Source organism: Narcine bancroftii, chromosome 7, assembly GCF_036971445.1.
Source record: "Narcine bancroftii isolate sNarBan1 chromosome 7, sNarBan1.hap1, whole genome shotgun sequence".
In the NCBI taxonomy this organism is placed as follows: Eukaryota; Metazoa; Chordata; class Chondrichthyes; order Torpediniformes; family Narcinidae; genus Narcine; species Narcine bancroftii.
This window is the reverse complement of record NC_091475.1, coordinates 158,898,162-158,914,671: the sequence shown is the minus strand read 5'-3', so window position 1 is coordinate 158,914,671 and position 16,510 is coordinate 158,898,162. Positions and strand designations below refer to the sequence as shown.

Here is a 16,510-nt window from a genome sequence, read left to right as displayed (position 1 = left end):
CATAATTTTCCCCCTTCAATCGTAAACCATGCCCTCTAGTTTGAATCTCCCCCACTCTTAATTGAAAAAGCCTATCCACGTTTACTCTGTCTGTCCCTTTTAAAATCTTAAACACCTCTATCAAGTCCCCTCTCAATCTTCTATGCTCCAGAGAAAAAAGCCCCAGTCTGCACAACCTTTCCCTGTAACTCAAACCTTGAAATCCTGTCAACATTCTCATGAACCTTCTCTGTACTCTCTCTATTTTGTTTATATCTTTCCTATAATTTGGTGACCAAAACTGTACACAGTACTCCAAATTTGGCCTCACCAATGCCTTGTACAATTTCATCAAAACCTCCCTACTCTTGAATTCAATACTCCGATTTATGAAGGCCAACATTCCAAATGCCTTCTTCACCACACCATCTACCTGAGTATCAGCCTTGAGGGTACTATTTACCACAATTCCTAAATCCCTTTGTTGCTCACACATCTCAATAGCCTACCATTTAATGCATATGACCTATTTAGATTTGCCTTTCCAAAATGTAACATCTCACACTTACCTGTATTAAATTCCATCAGCCATTTCTCAGCCCACACCTCCAGCCTTCCTAAATCACCTTTTAATCTACAGTAATCTTCCTCACTGTCAACAACACCACCAATCTTTGTATCATCCACAAACTTGCTTATCCAATTCTCCACCCCTACTTTCAGATCGTTAACATATATAACAAACTGACTGTGCTATAAAGAGAAAGAGAAAAAAAAGCAATAATGTGCAAAAATAAGAGTCCTTAATAGTGCCTGATAGAGTTTCTTGTTAAGGAGTCTGATAGTGGAGGGGTAGCAGCTATTCTTGAACCTAGTGGTTTGAGTCTTATGGCACATTTACCTCTTTCCTGATGGAAATAGTGAGAACAGACCGTGTGCTAGGTGGTGTAGATCCTTTATGATTGTGGCTGCTCTCTGATGGCAGCATTCCCTGTAGGTGTTCATGATAGTGGGGAGGGTTTTACTCATGATGTACTAAGCTGTGTCCACTACCTTTTTCAGGGCTTTACACTCAGGGGCATTGGTGTCCCCATAAGTAGACCGTGATGCAGCTGGTCAGCACATTTTCCACCACACATCTGCAGGAATTTGCCAGGGTTTCTGTGGTCATTCCAAACCTCTGCAAACTCCTGACGAAGTAAAGGCGCTGACATGCTTTCTTCATGATCCTCTGAGCTAGTAACTCCCAATAACTTAAATTTGCTCACCCTTCCCACCTCTGATCCCTCAATGATCCCTGGATTGTAGATCTCTGGTTTTCCCTTCCTGAATCAACAATCCGCTCCATGATTTTGGTGACACTGAGTGCAAGATTGTCATTGCTGCACCATTCAGCCAAGTTTTCAATCTCCCTCCTGAATGCTGACTCATCACCCCTTCTTGTACAACCCACTACTGTAGTATTGTCAGCAAATTTGTAGATGGTGGTGTTGTCATACCGAGCCACACAGTCATAAGTGCATAATGAGTGCAGCCCGGGGCTAAGAACACAGTCCTGTCATACTCAAGTACTGATGAAGATTGTGGAAGAGATGGTCTTACTGATTATGGTCTAGATTTGAGGAAATCCAGGATCAAAATACACAGTGGAGTGTTGGGTTCCAGGTCCTGGAGTTTGCTGATCAGTTTTGAGGGGATGATGGTGTTAAACACTGAACTGTAGCATCCTGATGTATACATCTTTGCTGTCCAGGTGTTTTAAATCATGCAGTGTGACTTAAAAACCATTCAAATGACTTAACTCAGTTTCTGCACAGAGGTGTTTTAGATAGTGTGCTCACCTCCAGCCCAGAATAGACTTGTCAGTAGTGCTGTCAGCTCAATTAGTTATATGCCAATCAATGGGGAAACTATTCGTTGCTTATTGTATTCAATGGTGTATCCTATTCCTGCCCCTTTGGATTCAGATTTGATTCCCTGAAGTAATGAGGAAAAAGGACCTATTTTTTCCCAAAAGGGGAAGAAGTACTGAGGCTAACTTGTGAAGTTTAAATGTAAAAAAATGTCACTGGTCAATAGGGTGAAAGGTAGAGATGAGTGATGACATTGGAGATAAGGATTTTGAGAAGCAGTTTGATAAGACAGCACGTTTGACAAAGCTACTAGCGCCACGCCTTTACAATGCCAGCAATTGAGGCCAAAGTTTGAATCCCATGCTGTCTGTAGGGAGTTTGTACATTCTCCCAGGGTCTGCCTGGATTTTCCCTTGGGGCTCTGTTTTTCTCCCACCATTCAAAACCTATTGGGGGTGTAGGTTAATTGGGTGTAAATTGGGTGGCACAGACTCATGGGCCGAAATGGCCTGTTACTGTGCTGTATGTCTAAATTTTAAAATTTAAGAATTCATTTTAAAAAAAATGTAAAAAGAAATTTCCACTGTATCATGCACTAACTCTAAACTATCACTATCTCCTGAGCACGGCTTCCAATCTCATTATTTCCCAACTCCACACTGGCCACTTTTACCTCATACCCAAGATCCACAAAACCAATGATCCTGGCAGACAAGATTGTTTCTGCGTGCTTCTGTCCCAGTGAATTGGTATCTCCTTATCTTTATTCTGTTTTCTGCACCCTGTTCAAGTCCCTCCTCACCTACATCTAGGATACTTCACATGCCCTCCATCACTTCAACAACTTCCAGTTCCCTGAATACACCATGTCATCTTTGCTATGGGCATCCAATCACCATATTGAAGGCCTCAAAGGCATTTGTTTATTTCTGCACAATAGACCCAACCAGTCTCCCTCCACCACCAGCCTCCTCCAGCTGGCAGAACTTGTCCACCTCCTCCTCAATAACTTCTCCTTTGACACATCCTTCATTCTCCAAATCAAAGGAATAGCCGTCAGCACCCGCATGGGACCCAGCTATGCCTGCCTTTTTCTTGGCTACGTGGAGCAATCAATGCTGCAAGCCTACACAGGCAAGGCCCCTTAGTTATTCCTCTGCTACATCGATGACAACTTTAGTGCTGCCTCATGCACTGATGATGACCTCATCAACTTTATCCACTTTGCTACCAACTTCCATCCTAATCTCAAATTAACAGTCCATCTCAAGCAACCCTCTTCCTTTTCTTAATCTCTCTGTCTCCATTTGACAGACATTCTATGAAAGCCCATCAACTCTAAAAGCTACCTCTATCACACCTCTTCACACTGTCCCCTTTAAGGATCCTTTCTTTCTCTCAACTCCTCTGTCTCCTTCGTATCTGGTCCAAAGACAAGTACTTCCATGCCAGATCATAAGAGATGTCCTCCTTCTTCAAACAGCATATCTTTCCCTCTACCACCATCAATTCGGCCCTCACCCACATATCCTCCATTACACACACATCTGCTCTGGCCCCCTTTGCTTCCACATACAACAGCAACAGGATTTCCCTTGTCTTCACTGACCACCCAAATGGGCTCCATGTCCAACATATTCTCCTCCAACATTTCCGCTACCTACTATGTGATTCCATCAGCATATATCCTCCCTCCTCACCTCTCCTCAGGGATGACTCCTTCATTCTCTCCTCCTTCCCCTCCAATCATCCCCCTTGGCACCTACCCCTGTGACCACACGAGATGCTCTACTTGGACCCATACTTCCTCCCTCACCACCATTCAGGGCCCCAAACTGTTCTTCCAAGTGAATCTTCACTTGTGAATCTTCACCTACTACATCTGTTGTTCCTGATATGGTCTAATCTTCATCAGAGTGACTGGGCACAGACTGGAAGTCGCTTTGTTGAGCATCTCGGCTCTGTCTGCCACAATAGCGTGGATCTCCCAGTGGCCATCAATTTCAATTACCTGTCCCATTCCCTTACTGACATTTCAGCCTATGGTACCATGCACTGCCAAAATGAGATCACCTGCAAAATGGAGGAACAACACCTCATCTTCTTTCTGGGCTTCTTCCAAGCAGATGGCATTAACATTGACCAGTTTTTGTTAAACCTGTTTTCCCCAGTATCTTCCACCTTTTACCTTTCCTCTAGTTCTCTCTCTGTCTCTTTCTTTTTCTCTGTCTCTCCTTTCACAGAGCCAAAATCAATTCTTACCTTCCTCTTATCATATGTCCAATTAACACCTTTTAGCAATTAGTCTGGACTCTTCCCCCACCCATTATTCCATCTTTCTCTCCCCAGTCTTTAGGCCATTTCATGTCAGACCTCTGCCTTGAGGCCAGATGGAAAACTAAGAACTTACCTTTCAGACAGCAGCCCTAAAAAGGATGATCCAGCATCCCATTAATATCCAGAGATGCCTCATAATGCCTCCAGATCCGACAGAGGTGGGGAGATTGATGTCATAAAAACACGGCAGAACAATGGTCATCTTCCCTACTCATAATACTTCAGGCAGCTGGAACCGCTTTGTGGTTCTCAAAACAGTTCCACCTGCGTGAGGGATCATGGGTAGGGAAGACACCCATTGCTCTGCCACATTTTGAGCCGCAAAGAATGGCCTTGAAGGCCGAAGCAGATGGTGTGGCTGGCCCAGCCCACATCGGCTACCCCCTGACAGCTCCCACTTCTCCACCAGCCCCAGCTGCCCTGCATCCCCATCAGCCCCCGTTGACAGCACCCTCCAGCCCCCACTGACAGCTCCCACTGCCCCGATGGTCCACGCTGCCCCGAATGCCCCGGCTGCCCCAGCGGCTGCTGCTGACTGCTCCCGCTGTCCTACCGCCCTTTACTTGGAGGGAGAGGGATGAGTGGGGAGATCATTCGCAGGCTGATGGCATTATCAGCCTGGGCCTAAAAGCCGGTTAATGGAGCTATACATTCAGATCCATCAGCGGAGTGCAGCACTCCGCCAATTTTCCCTCTCTGAAAGGGGTTGGATTATGCGGCTCAGAGATGGCTTCTGCACATTCAGAGAGGTATATGGTTATGCATTTTAGTGGAGGTTCTCCGCCTTTACATTTGGACTTTTGCCATATCTGAAAGGGACTTTTAATTCAGATGCCCGCCTGTTTTTTTGCTTATGTTGTACCTCGAAGAAGGACTCAAGTCACAAGTGTCGGTTATATATCTTTACCTCCTATGGATGCCGTGAGACCTACAGAATTTCTTTGTGTTTTTTATCATTTTTCCATTGAGTACCTTGACTGAAATGAATTGTATTTATACCAGACTAAGAGAACCAACAAACTGAGCGTTTCTTTTTTTTCAGAACTGCAGAGCATCCTGTTGCTCCCTGATATCTCATTCTCCCAGTTCTCCAGATGATGTGACCCAGATTAGAATAGTCTTAAGGGGAAATAGGGCTCTCCAGGACACAGGTAAGAGAAGTAAATCAGAAACATGGTATTCCAGCTAAGACCCATGTTCCAAGTTATAAAGACTGTAAGGCAGATTTTGTAATGTTTGACAAGGTGCCTGGACAAGTCGCCCATCATGGTGAACAAGCTATTTCTGCCAATCTCTTCCTAGGAAGCTGATCGTGAAAACTTACTCACCGGGGGAAGCTTCCCGAAATGAGAGAAAATTCCCTGCATCACCAACAAGAGTCCTGAGCAAAATTATTGGAACAGTTGGGAATCAGAAAGCTAAAAGCCCTTCCTGCAACAACTCAGACATCTGGTTGATTGAAAAATATTATGTTGGTCTTTATCAGTGTCAGATTTGCTTACTGTTTCTCATTTAAGAACTTCTCTTTCAGCTCCTGATAGTTTCTTGCTCCTGCTAAGGTTGTTTTCCATTTGCAGCTCCGATAATGCCTTCCTTATGTTGCAGCGCTGCACAGACAAATCACATACACTGAGGACCAGAATGTAATTTCACCATGCACACATAGATGTGTGGATTTTCTTTTAGCTTCAAAGCCACAGCAGAAACTGCAGCAGACGATAGATTTTCTAGTTTGGTATTTTTATTACTCCGAATTCAATACCAACTCTAAGAAAGCAACTCAACCAAACAGAGAATACCTAACAGTTCTCTCAGAAGAGACCACAACTCCTGCTTCTTGCACACCATACATCTGTCACATCTCCTGAGGGTCCTCAGCACTGGTAATTTCACATTGTAAACATTGGCATCATAAACCAACTGCATGTCTGATATTCCAGCCCTGCAAATGGCTGGAGCTCTAAAAATAAAAAAAAATGGAAACTGATATACTTTAAATTGCAACAGCTTTCTGAACAATACAAGAACTGATTGAACAGACATGTGATGAACAGCTGCATAATTTCTAATATTATTCAAGGTTAGGATCATTGAACAATTATTTTCTGATGTATTGCCAGATATGCATATTATTTTTAAAAATTAATCAACACTAAATGAACACAATTTTCAAAAATAATGTATTTGCCAAATCTGTCTCAACTTGCATTACATCTTTATATTGATGCCCATTCCTATCCAAAAATATCCCTTGGAAGCAATGTCAAAACAGTGTCACTTTGCATTGAACCTTGTTCAATTCTGATGAAGGGATATTGACCTGAAATGGTCATCTGTTTCTCTTTCCACCGATGCTGTCTGACCTGCTGTGTGTGCAGTGAGCTGGATTCGGTCGGGTGTTGTACGGATGGTTGGCCCTCGCTTTCCAGCTCTGCCCCCACCTGCTCACATATATACTGATTTCCCATCTAAACCCAGACCCTTCTGAAGACTACTATTGAACCTTAGATATAAGCTAATAAAATGGTTTGTTCTCCCTCCAGTTGTGAGAGATTTTATTCATGCTACAATTTATTAGCTTATTCCCTATCGATGGAAGTGCTACTAAAGCCAGGTGACTGAGGAGTTCACATATTGGCTACACTGCTTCAACACCTACCTGAATGCGACCAGAGACATCTTCCACACCGATGAGCTCAGGAGGTCCTCATTGATTTCGAGGGTAGGAATGAAAGGGTATGCAGTCATCAGGGACTGCTCCACATATGACACTGCCATCGAGGCGTTGAAGGCACAGTATCTGAAGTCGCAGAAAGGAGTCCTAGGAAGGCACCGACTTGCTGTACGTCACCAGCAGCCAGGAGAGACCATCGACTATCTGTTGGATCTGTTGACACTTTCCAAGAAGTGCCAGTACAAAGTGACTACGGGCTGCATTCGTGAGGAAGAACAGATTTGGGACTCTCTAGTCGCAGGGGTCCACTCGAGGTACATGAGGCAGTGACGACTTGAGTCAGATGAAAAGGACCTGGCTAGTCACGTCGAGCTGACCAAATCACTGGAACAGGGCAAGTTCAAGAATGATGATCTCGAAGCTAGCGAGCTCGTTCACCCAGGTGAGCCCTTCCAAGGACCAGTTGCTCCCACAACCACTTCCTCTGCCCTAATGGCTGCTGCTTCCCATCCCCGGGAGTGCTATTTTGCAGCAAGAGCCAGCACCCCCGAGCTTGTTGCCTGGCAAAAGACTCCGTGTGTTCCAGCTGTGGCAAGAAAGGACATTGGGAGAGGGTTTGCCACATGAACGGGATGTCCACAGCCTGCACCGTTCCCAGATTTGATTCCAGCCCCAAGCCATCTTCCCCGAATTCACCCAAACACGCTGGGAACCCGACACACCAATGGAGGGTGGCAGTGAGGAAACAATGCGAAAAATCTCAGCGGCCATCTTGCCATGACCCGAAAGCAAATTCAATGCCATCATTGTCGGAGGAAGAAGGGCAACCATCTTGTCATGCCATGAGGTCAACGTCATCTTACCCATGCAGGGCAACACAGGACAGTGGGGGCCACTTGAGTGAAGAGCTAGGAGTCTCCGGAGAGCTAGCCTCAATGGTCCTAGATCAGCTAAGCAAATCTATAATGGCTGTAAAGGTAAACGAACATTCCACTAGATGCCTAATTGACACCAGCTCTACTGAGAGTTTAATAGACTCATGGACTGTGCAAAAATACAATATGAAGATGTATCCTTCTAATGACTGATTATTTCTCACGTCTCTATCACATTCTACACATGTCATTTGAAGGGAATTCTGTAAATTACAATCTGTGCTCCGATGTTGTTGGGTCTGGACTGACTGTGTCACCTTAAAAGTGTGACCTTGGAATGTTCTAGCCCCCTCCCCCTTTAACTGTTCTGAATGGAGGGCCTCTAAAATCAGAACCTACATGCAGCCTCTCCACGCTGAATTTTGACCCCCCCTCCTCTCTTCCCGAATCTGTCCAAGAGTTTATAAAGTTGGAGACTCAGCGACTGCTGGAGGAAGTTATCATTGAGCCTAGCACCAGCCCGTGGAGAGCACAAGTGGTGGTAGTTAAGAGGGAAAACAAATCTAGGCTAGTAATTAACGATAGCCAAACCATTAATCGCTACACACTCCTGGACGCTTAACCCCTCTCTCGTATTTCGGACATGGTGAATGATATCGCGCAGTATCGGGTCTATTCGACCATTGTCCTGAAAGCTGCCTATCACCAGCTGCCAATCCATTCCAAGGACCGGCCATATTCCACATTTGAGGCTAACAGTCATCTCTATCGATTCTGAAGGTCCTTCTCGTTATTACTAATGGGGTTTCTATCTTCCAGAGGCAGATGGACAGAACAATGGATGAGTATGGGTTGAAGGCTACCTTCCCCCACCTTGTTAATGTTTCCATCTGTGGCCACACCTCGGAAGACCATGATGCCAACCTCCAGAGCTTTTTCCAAGCGGCAATAGCCCGAACCTCACTTATAACTCTGGCAAGTGCATGTTCAGGACTAAACGGTTGACTATCCTTGGCTACGTCGTGGAGAATGACATCACTGACCCCGATCCTGTTAGGATGTTCCCCCTGTTAGAGCTCCCCATCCCTGGGATCACAAAGGCTTTGAGGAGATGCCAGAGGTTTTTCTCATATTACGCCCAGAGGATCCCTCAATATACTGATAAGGTTCACCCCCTCTTGGCTGAAGCCCAAATGGCTTTTAACTAACTCTGAACCACATAGCGAAAGCCACTATACATGTGGTGGATGAGAATGTACCTTTCCAAACGGAATGCAACACTTTGAATGTAGCCTTGGTTGCCACCCTCAATCAGGCAGGCAGGCCGGTTGCATTTTTTTCATGGACATTACAGGGTCATGAGCTCCAGAACACATTGTGGAAAAGGAGGCTCAAGCCATTGTAGAAGCCATGAGTCACTGGAGACACTACCTGGCTGGTAGAAGATTTACACTTCTCACTGACCAGCACTCAGTCGCATTCATGTTTAGTAACGTCAAGAGGGGCAAAATCAAAAATAACAAAATTGCTACGTGGAGGATCAAACTCTCCACCTACAATTATGACATCGCCTATTGGCCAGGAGCTGGGATTCACTGGTAGGGTGATGTGCTGATGGCTGGCCCTACCTCCCAGCTCTGCCCCCATCTTCCCACATATAACCCTGGTTTCCCACCTAAACCCAGAACCCTTCTGAAAACTACTTTTGAACCCTACCCTTAGTTATAAGCTAATAAAAGCGTTCTCCCTCCAGTCATGAGAGGTTTTATTCATGCTACAGTGTGTTAACAGCATTTTCGGCTTTCTTTTATTTCAGGTATGCAGCAATTGTAGTTTATTTTTACTTTCAGTGTGCAATTCTCTGTGCATTACAAGCCATCAAGGTGTAAAGATTTTCCATGAATAAACTTAAGATTAAAAAATATATGAGAATAATATCTCATTATTTGCTTTGATCTATTACATAAAAGAATAGAAAAAAGTTAATACCTATGGCTGATGAAGAAATACTTCTTAGAATGCATTCAAGGCAACTTCCAACCTCCACCCAAGAAGTATATTTAGTTTTAGAAAAGTGAAATAATATTGAGAGTTTGAGATGAAGAATAACAAATAATGATAATGAACAGCCAAAAACAATGATCCTGTATTTTATCAAAATAAACATTTTTGTACATACATTTTGATAATGATATAACTACTACTCATAAGGGTATAGAAACAGGCCATTCAGCCCATCTTGTCATGCTGACCTAAATGCCCCAAAGACACCTACCTCCTCACCTTAAACCGGTGTCCTCTGATTCTCATTCTCTGGGCAAAAGAGTCTCTGCATTCACCCAATCTCTTCGTCTCGTGATTTTGTCCACCTTTATGAGATTACCCCTCATCTTCTAGCCTGCTCAACCTCTGCCTTTAGCTCTGACTCATGAGTCCTGGCAACATCCTCGTGAATTTTCTCTGTACCCTCTCCAGCTTGACAACATATTTCCTGCAGCACGGTGGCCAAATCTGAACACAAAAATCCAAATGTGGCCTCATCAACATTTTCTACAACTGCAATATGACCTCCCAACTTCTATGCTCAATGACCGATGAAGGCCAATATCCCAGAAGCCATTTTGATCACCCTATCTATCTGTGATGCTACTTTCCAGATACTATGTACCCATACTGCTAGATCTCTCTGATCTACAACACTCCCCAGACACTATTATGTCCTACCCATATTAGATTTTCCAAAATGCAATTCATTTCTCAGTATTAAATTCCATCAATCATTCCTCTGACCTCTTGCCTAACTGATCAAGTTCCTGCTGCAAAATTTGGTAATTGTCTACACTGCCTACAATTCCAGCCACAATTCTAGTGTCATCAGCAAATTTGCCAATCACGCCATTTACGTATTAATCTAAATGATTGTTACAGATGACAAACAGCAACAGGCCCAGCACTGAACCCTGTGGTATAACATTAGTCACAGGTCTTCAATTCAAAAAAACAACCTTCCACCATCACCCTCAAATACCTTCCATGAAGCCAACTTTCTATCCAATCAGCTATCTCTCCTTAGATCCTATATGGTCTAAATTTCTAGAGCAGCCATTGCTAAGTGACAGCAACTTCAGATAGTTGCATGGCTGTTATTGGATGTTGAAACCCAGAAAGCATTGACGTGATCCCTTAGATAGAGCTCACAAGGAATAAATGGTTTTAACTGCATGCTAAGATGTAAGTACCATTAAATAACATTGATAAATCAATTTTCACTGTGGAAATTGACAGTCATTCCCTCAAAATAACTGATGCAAATTCTTTTTCAATTAATTTATTTCTGTTTATATTTCAGCAGGAAAACTGGCTCTCCTGAATGGACACCAACTGTCACGCAAAGGTGACAACATGTGTAGGTAGCAGTAGCATTAGCATTTACAGTACACAGTTGGGATCAAGAGTTCATGGTTCCACTCTACCAATCCTCCGCTTGGGCCTCCATACTCGTGAATCTTCTGTGCTTCAGTGTCTTTGACAAGCCTTTCATTTGCTCTAAATCCCCCAGGGCCAAGCACTTCAAACCCTCCAAAGTAGGTACTGGCATCTGTCAAGTTGTATTATTGCTCATGTAGGAGAGCGCAAGGATTTCTGTACAGCAGATTCCATTACAAGCACCATCCCCAACCAAGGGCCCAACCTGCCAAGATCCATGACTAGAGATGAACATAATGAGCACAATGAGGCAATCAATTACCTGCTGAAAGAAGTACTTTCAAAAACCTCTCAGTTACAGCAAGTATATAACTCTGATCCCTTGAGACAGACACACTTGACTCCATCTCATGACAAAATATCCAGTCCAATATCAAGCTCCCATGTGGATTCCCTGCTAAAGTTCTAAATCTAGTTGGAGGGGAAAATCAATCACAAATTCACAACCTCATCTTCCATGTTTGGGCAATTAGCATATGTACCAGTGTATCAGTTGTTATGACCACTTTCAAGTTTGGTGACATGGTACATGCAGAGACAGTTCACTTCGGTCTAATGCATTAAGAGTCAATGCCAGAGGTTTCCTCGAGCACCTCCTCCTGGTGGCTGAAGTGCTGCCCCAATTCACAGCATGAATTCCATGCAGCTGAATTGATCTTCAATTCAAGTTTAATCAAAGAGAGATGTAGAGACCAGCATCAACCACATATATAAACTTAAATAAATATTGTTAAATAAATAGTAGAGAGCAGTTTAGTAGTCATTCAGCAGTCTCACTGTCCATGGGAAGAAATGGTATCTAGGCCTGGCTATTCTGGGTCTGATAGTCCCGTATCTCCTTCCTGATAGGAGTAGCTGCAAGATGCTGTGTGTGGGCTGACACGGGTCCGCAATGATTTTGCAAGTCCTCTTCTGATAATGATCCAGGTAGATCATGTCAGTGGAGGAGAGGGAGACCTCAGTGATTCTTTCTGTTGTTATGGTTCTATGGATTGATTTCTAATCTAACACTCTACAGCAACTACACCATGTCGGCCAGGATGCTTTTAATAGAGCCCATGTAGAAGGTTGACAGGATGGTGGCCGGTGGGCTTGCCCATCTCAGTCTTCTCAGGAAGTGCAGTCGTTGTGGTGCCTACCTGACAAGTGAGGAGATGTAGTGTGTCTAGTATAGGTAACTTCTTAAGTGGACTCCACAGAACTTATGTGGTCATACTGTTCTGTGCTATCCTGTGTATAAGTGGCTGGCCCGCCCCACTGATGTCACGATCCCCTGTAACCCCTCCCCCTGTGACTGGGCCATAAAGATTGACCTCCCTACCCCCTTCCATTCATTCGAGCACATGGACTTGGGCCAGCTGAAATCTAATGTGTATTAAAGCCTATCGTTCCTCACTCCGACTTTGGAGTCATTGATAGTGCGGATCATTGGTGCTCTCTAACCTCTCCACTGCCAAGCTATTAATGTGTAGTGGAGGGTGGTCATTCCTAGTCGGTATGAAGTCCACAATCATCTCCTTTGTCTTGTCTACATTGTTAATTTTGCACCATGTCACAACATTTTCCATCTCTTCTCTGGAGTGCAACTCATCTACTGTCATGTCATCTACAAACTTGATCACTCTGTTGGAGCTGGTTCATGCCATGTACGTTTTAATCTCAATGATTGTTACAGATGACAAGCATCAATGGGCCCAGCACTGAACCCTATGGTACAACATTAGTCACAGGCATCGCAGCCACGGGTCAGTAGTGTGAATAGGAGCGGGCTGTCCACATATCCCTGAGGTGCACAGGTGCTCAGCGTGTCAGTGCTCAAAGTTTTGCTACCGGCCCGGCCACACTGTGGTCTTTCCATTAGGAAGTTCAGAATCCAGTTGCAGAGAGGGGTGTTGAGTCCCAGCTTCTCCACCATTCTTTAGGGGAAAAATGTATTAAACGCCAAGCTGAATTCAATGAATAACAACCTGGCATAAGAGGCATTGTTTTCCAGCTGGATTAGAGTGAAGTGGATGGACAAGGCAATGGCATCATCAGTGAAACGTTTCTGTCTAAAGGTGATTTGAAATGGGTCTAGTGTCTCTGGGAGGGGTATTTTAATGTGTTCCATCACCAGATGTTTAAAGCATTTCATTATCGTGGAGGTCAGGGACATGTGGTAGTAATCATTGAGGTATGTTACTCTTGCCCTTTTTTGTGGCTGTCTTGAAACCCCTAGGGGCAATGGACAACTGCAGTGATGTGTTGAAGACATCCATAAGGACCTCCATCAGTTAGTCTGCACAGTTCTTCAGTACCTGACCAGGTAGGATGACTGGTCCTGCTGCCTTGTGTGGATTCACCTTGAATAAGGTTCTCCTTATCTCAGCCATGGCAATGCAGGGGGCCTGTTCATCGGGGGATATGGAGCTTTCTTCGGCATTAGCCTGCTTTTCTCATCAAACTGTGCATAGAAGATGTTCAACTTGTCCGGAAGGGAGTGGTTCATGAATTTGACTCACAAGCAGTGTTCCCTCTGTGTTGTCCACGTCTGTGCATGCACAAAGGAAATGTCTGAGTGCTCATATGTGACCGGGTGCATGCGCACACTGTCCATTTTGCACATGTGTGCGCACACAGCTTAGAGGGAACACTGCTCAGAAGGTTATCTTGTATTGATCTGTTATAGTTTTGTTCCCTTGCCATATGTGCCTTGTGTCACTGGGGTCACACATCTGTCTATATTTGTTACTACATTCTGGTCTCTCTCCATACCACTCGTGGTCTAGGACTGTAGATAAGGTCTGTCACCCTGTAAAACCAGGGTACAATGTTAGTAGGTTCAGGTCACTGTACAAGACTGGAATATTTGACCAGTAGATATTCTTTAGTCACTGAGTAACAGGGCTGGTGGATAGCGATCATGTCACTGTATTACACTGGTGCAAGATCAACACAGACCAGTGGAGGGTACTGGTCTGTCACTATTTAACACTAAGGAACAATACACATGCATAGAGATCTTTCACTGCTACAAGCTAAAATTGAAAGGTCTGGTGAGAGCGGACCGGAGCTGGTTATTAATTTTTTTAAAAATTGATATTCCAACCCTAGTTTCCTTCCCATATTTTACTCTCTACAGACAATCGCGCTTATCTGAACTTGGAAGAATTCCCACAAAAAGCTGATTGGTCAGAACATTGAGGTTATTGGGCTGTTTGTCCTCCAGAAGAAATCAAACAACTAGTCTTTTAAGGGAATCAATTTGGGTTTATGTATTTTTAAATGTTTTGAACAATGCTTTTAGAGTACTTCTGAATGCTATGTGTGTACTATGAGTACAGTAGTTTTGGAAGTGGATCAGTGCCAGGTGTACGGTTCTTTGGAGAGATGAGAGACTGCAGATGCTGGAAGCAGGAGCAACAATCAACCTGCTGGAAGAACTCAGCAGGTCAAGCAGAGGAAAAGAATTGTCAATGTTTTGGGCCACAACCTTTCATCAAGACAGTCCCCCCAGCAGATTGTTTGTTGCTCCAGGATTACATTTGTTCTCAAAATGCATAGCACTATTGTACTGAGTATTATGAATAAAACTGAAAAATCTACAGATTATAAAAATTTGAAAATTCTAAAGAAAATTGAAAAATATTCAATTGAACAAAGTGATTGAGTTGTTCGGGAAGAGAGATGGCAAATACAATTTTTTGCGGATTTAAATGAGAGTTAGATTGCTGGGAAATGAAGAAGAGAATGGATCAAATGAACAGGAACTGAAGAGAGGGCATGAACCAAGTCCAGATGATTCAAATGAATAAAATTTTAAAAGTTAGAATGTATGCGGTAGAATCATAAGAATGGACAATATCATTTTAGGATTCATCAAAGAACAAGTGTAGAAAAAAAATGTTGATTTTTATTTTAATCTGTAAAACTGGAAGGATGTGAACCTTGGAGTATCTCAGTAAAAAGGTGACATTAAAGCCATTAAAAATATTCAGCAAGAAATCAGCAGGGATGATATCAGAATAGGAAACTATCATTAGGAGGAGAGTCTTCAGACACTTGAATTATTTTCACCAGAAGGGATTTAATCGACTTCTCTATACTGCAGTGTATTTTGATTGACTGAAGAGAGAAAGACTGTTACTTCTGGTTGGGGGAATCAGTCACAAGCAATCATTAATTTAAAATTGCCAATAAGAGAATAAGGAGAGTGGTTTGGAGAAATTTCCTTCCTCCGAGATTTATTGAAGCAAGTCATGATCTTCACAAAGATTGGTTTATGCTGGAATGATGGCATTTATTTAAGAGAAAATTGAATAAATATTTTAAATTGAATGAAAATGAAACATGGTTTTGAAGTGTGGGACTGGTTTTCTATCATTTAAGCAAAGAATCAACACTGAATGGCTTTTGCAGCCCTGTTAAAATCAGTTGGGGTCATTTTGAGTATAAAATGGAAGACAGTATATCAAAAGTCTGTTTTTCATCTCTCTCTCATCTTATTAACTGCAATGGAAATAAATATTCTGAGAGGGTAAAACAAATTGCCAGACTCCTTGGAGGGAAACATGAAAGTCTGCAAATGCTGCGATTATTGTAAAAACACAAAAGAAGCAGGAGGAATTCAGCAGGTCTTGTAAAAATATTTAACTGGCATAACAGGCCTAAGCCCTTCTTCAAGGTATGAAGGAGACTTCTTCAGGGTAGGCATCCCTCAAAGAGATTTTGCAGTGGAGCATCCAAATGGAGTGAAACATCAAAGTCTGCAGACGCTGTGATTATAATAAAAACACAGAACTGCTGGAGGAACTCAGTAGGTCTCACAGTGTCAATAGGTGGTAAAGATATATTACCGACGTTTTGCGCCTGAACACTTCTTCACCAGCCAGTCCTCTCTTGCTGGTTTTATCCTATCATACAAGGTTGAAGGGTCTCCAGGAAATCCCTGGGTTTTTCCCCCAAATCTCCAATAATACTTAAAATTAACCAGGTCTTCACAAGATAATGCCAAGCTGCTTGCAGTTGGATCTGTATGTGTGCATTCAAATATAGGATGGCATATGTCCACACTAAACACGTGTGCTAAAGGATACAGACTACAGGAAGAGTAGAAAAAGGATAGATATTTATGACCTGCATCGCTCCATAAGTTTTCTAGGATGCTGGGTCTAATTACTGTCCAGTTCTCCAGATTGGAGTGCTCCTGGTGATGAGCTTTCAATTACACAAAAGTCTGACACTGTGGTTGAAGTGAAAACACAATGCTGGAGAAAGCCATCAGTGTCCTTTATATAGCAAGGATAAAAATACATAACCGACATTCG

At 43.3% G+C, this 16,510-nt stretch overlaps 1 long non-coding RNA gene across 1 annotated transcript in view; it reads right to left on the bottom strand.

Moving 5' to 3' along the window:
- Positions 1-16,510, bottom strand: part of LOC138740063 (uncharacterized) — a 695,594-nt gene that overhangs the window by 140,119 nt on the left and 538,965 nt on the right. The window lies entirely within an intron of this gene.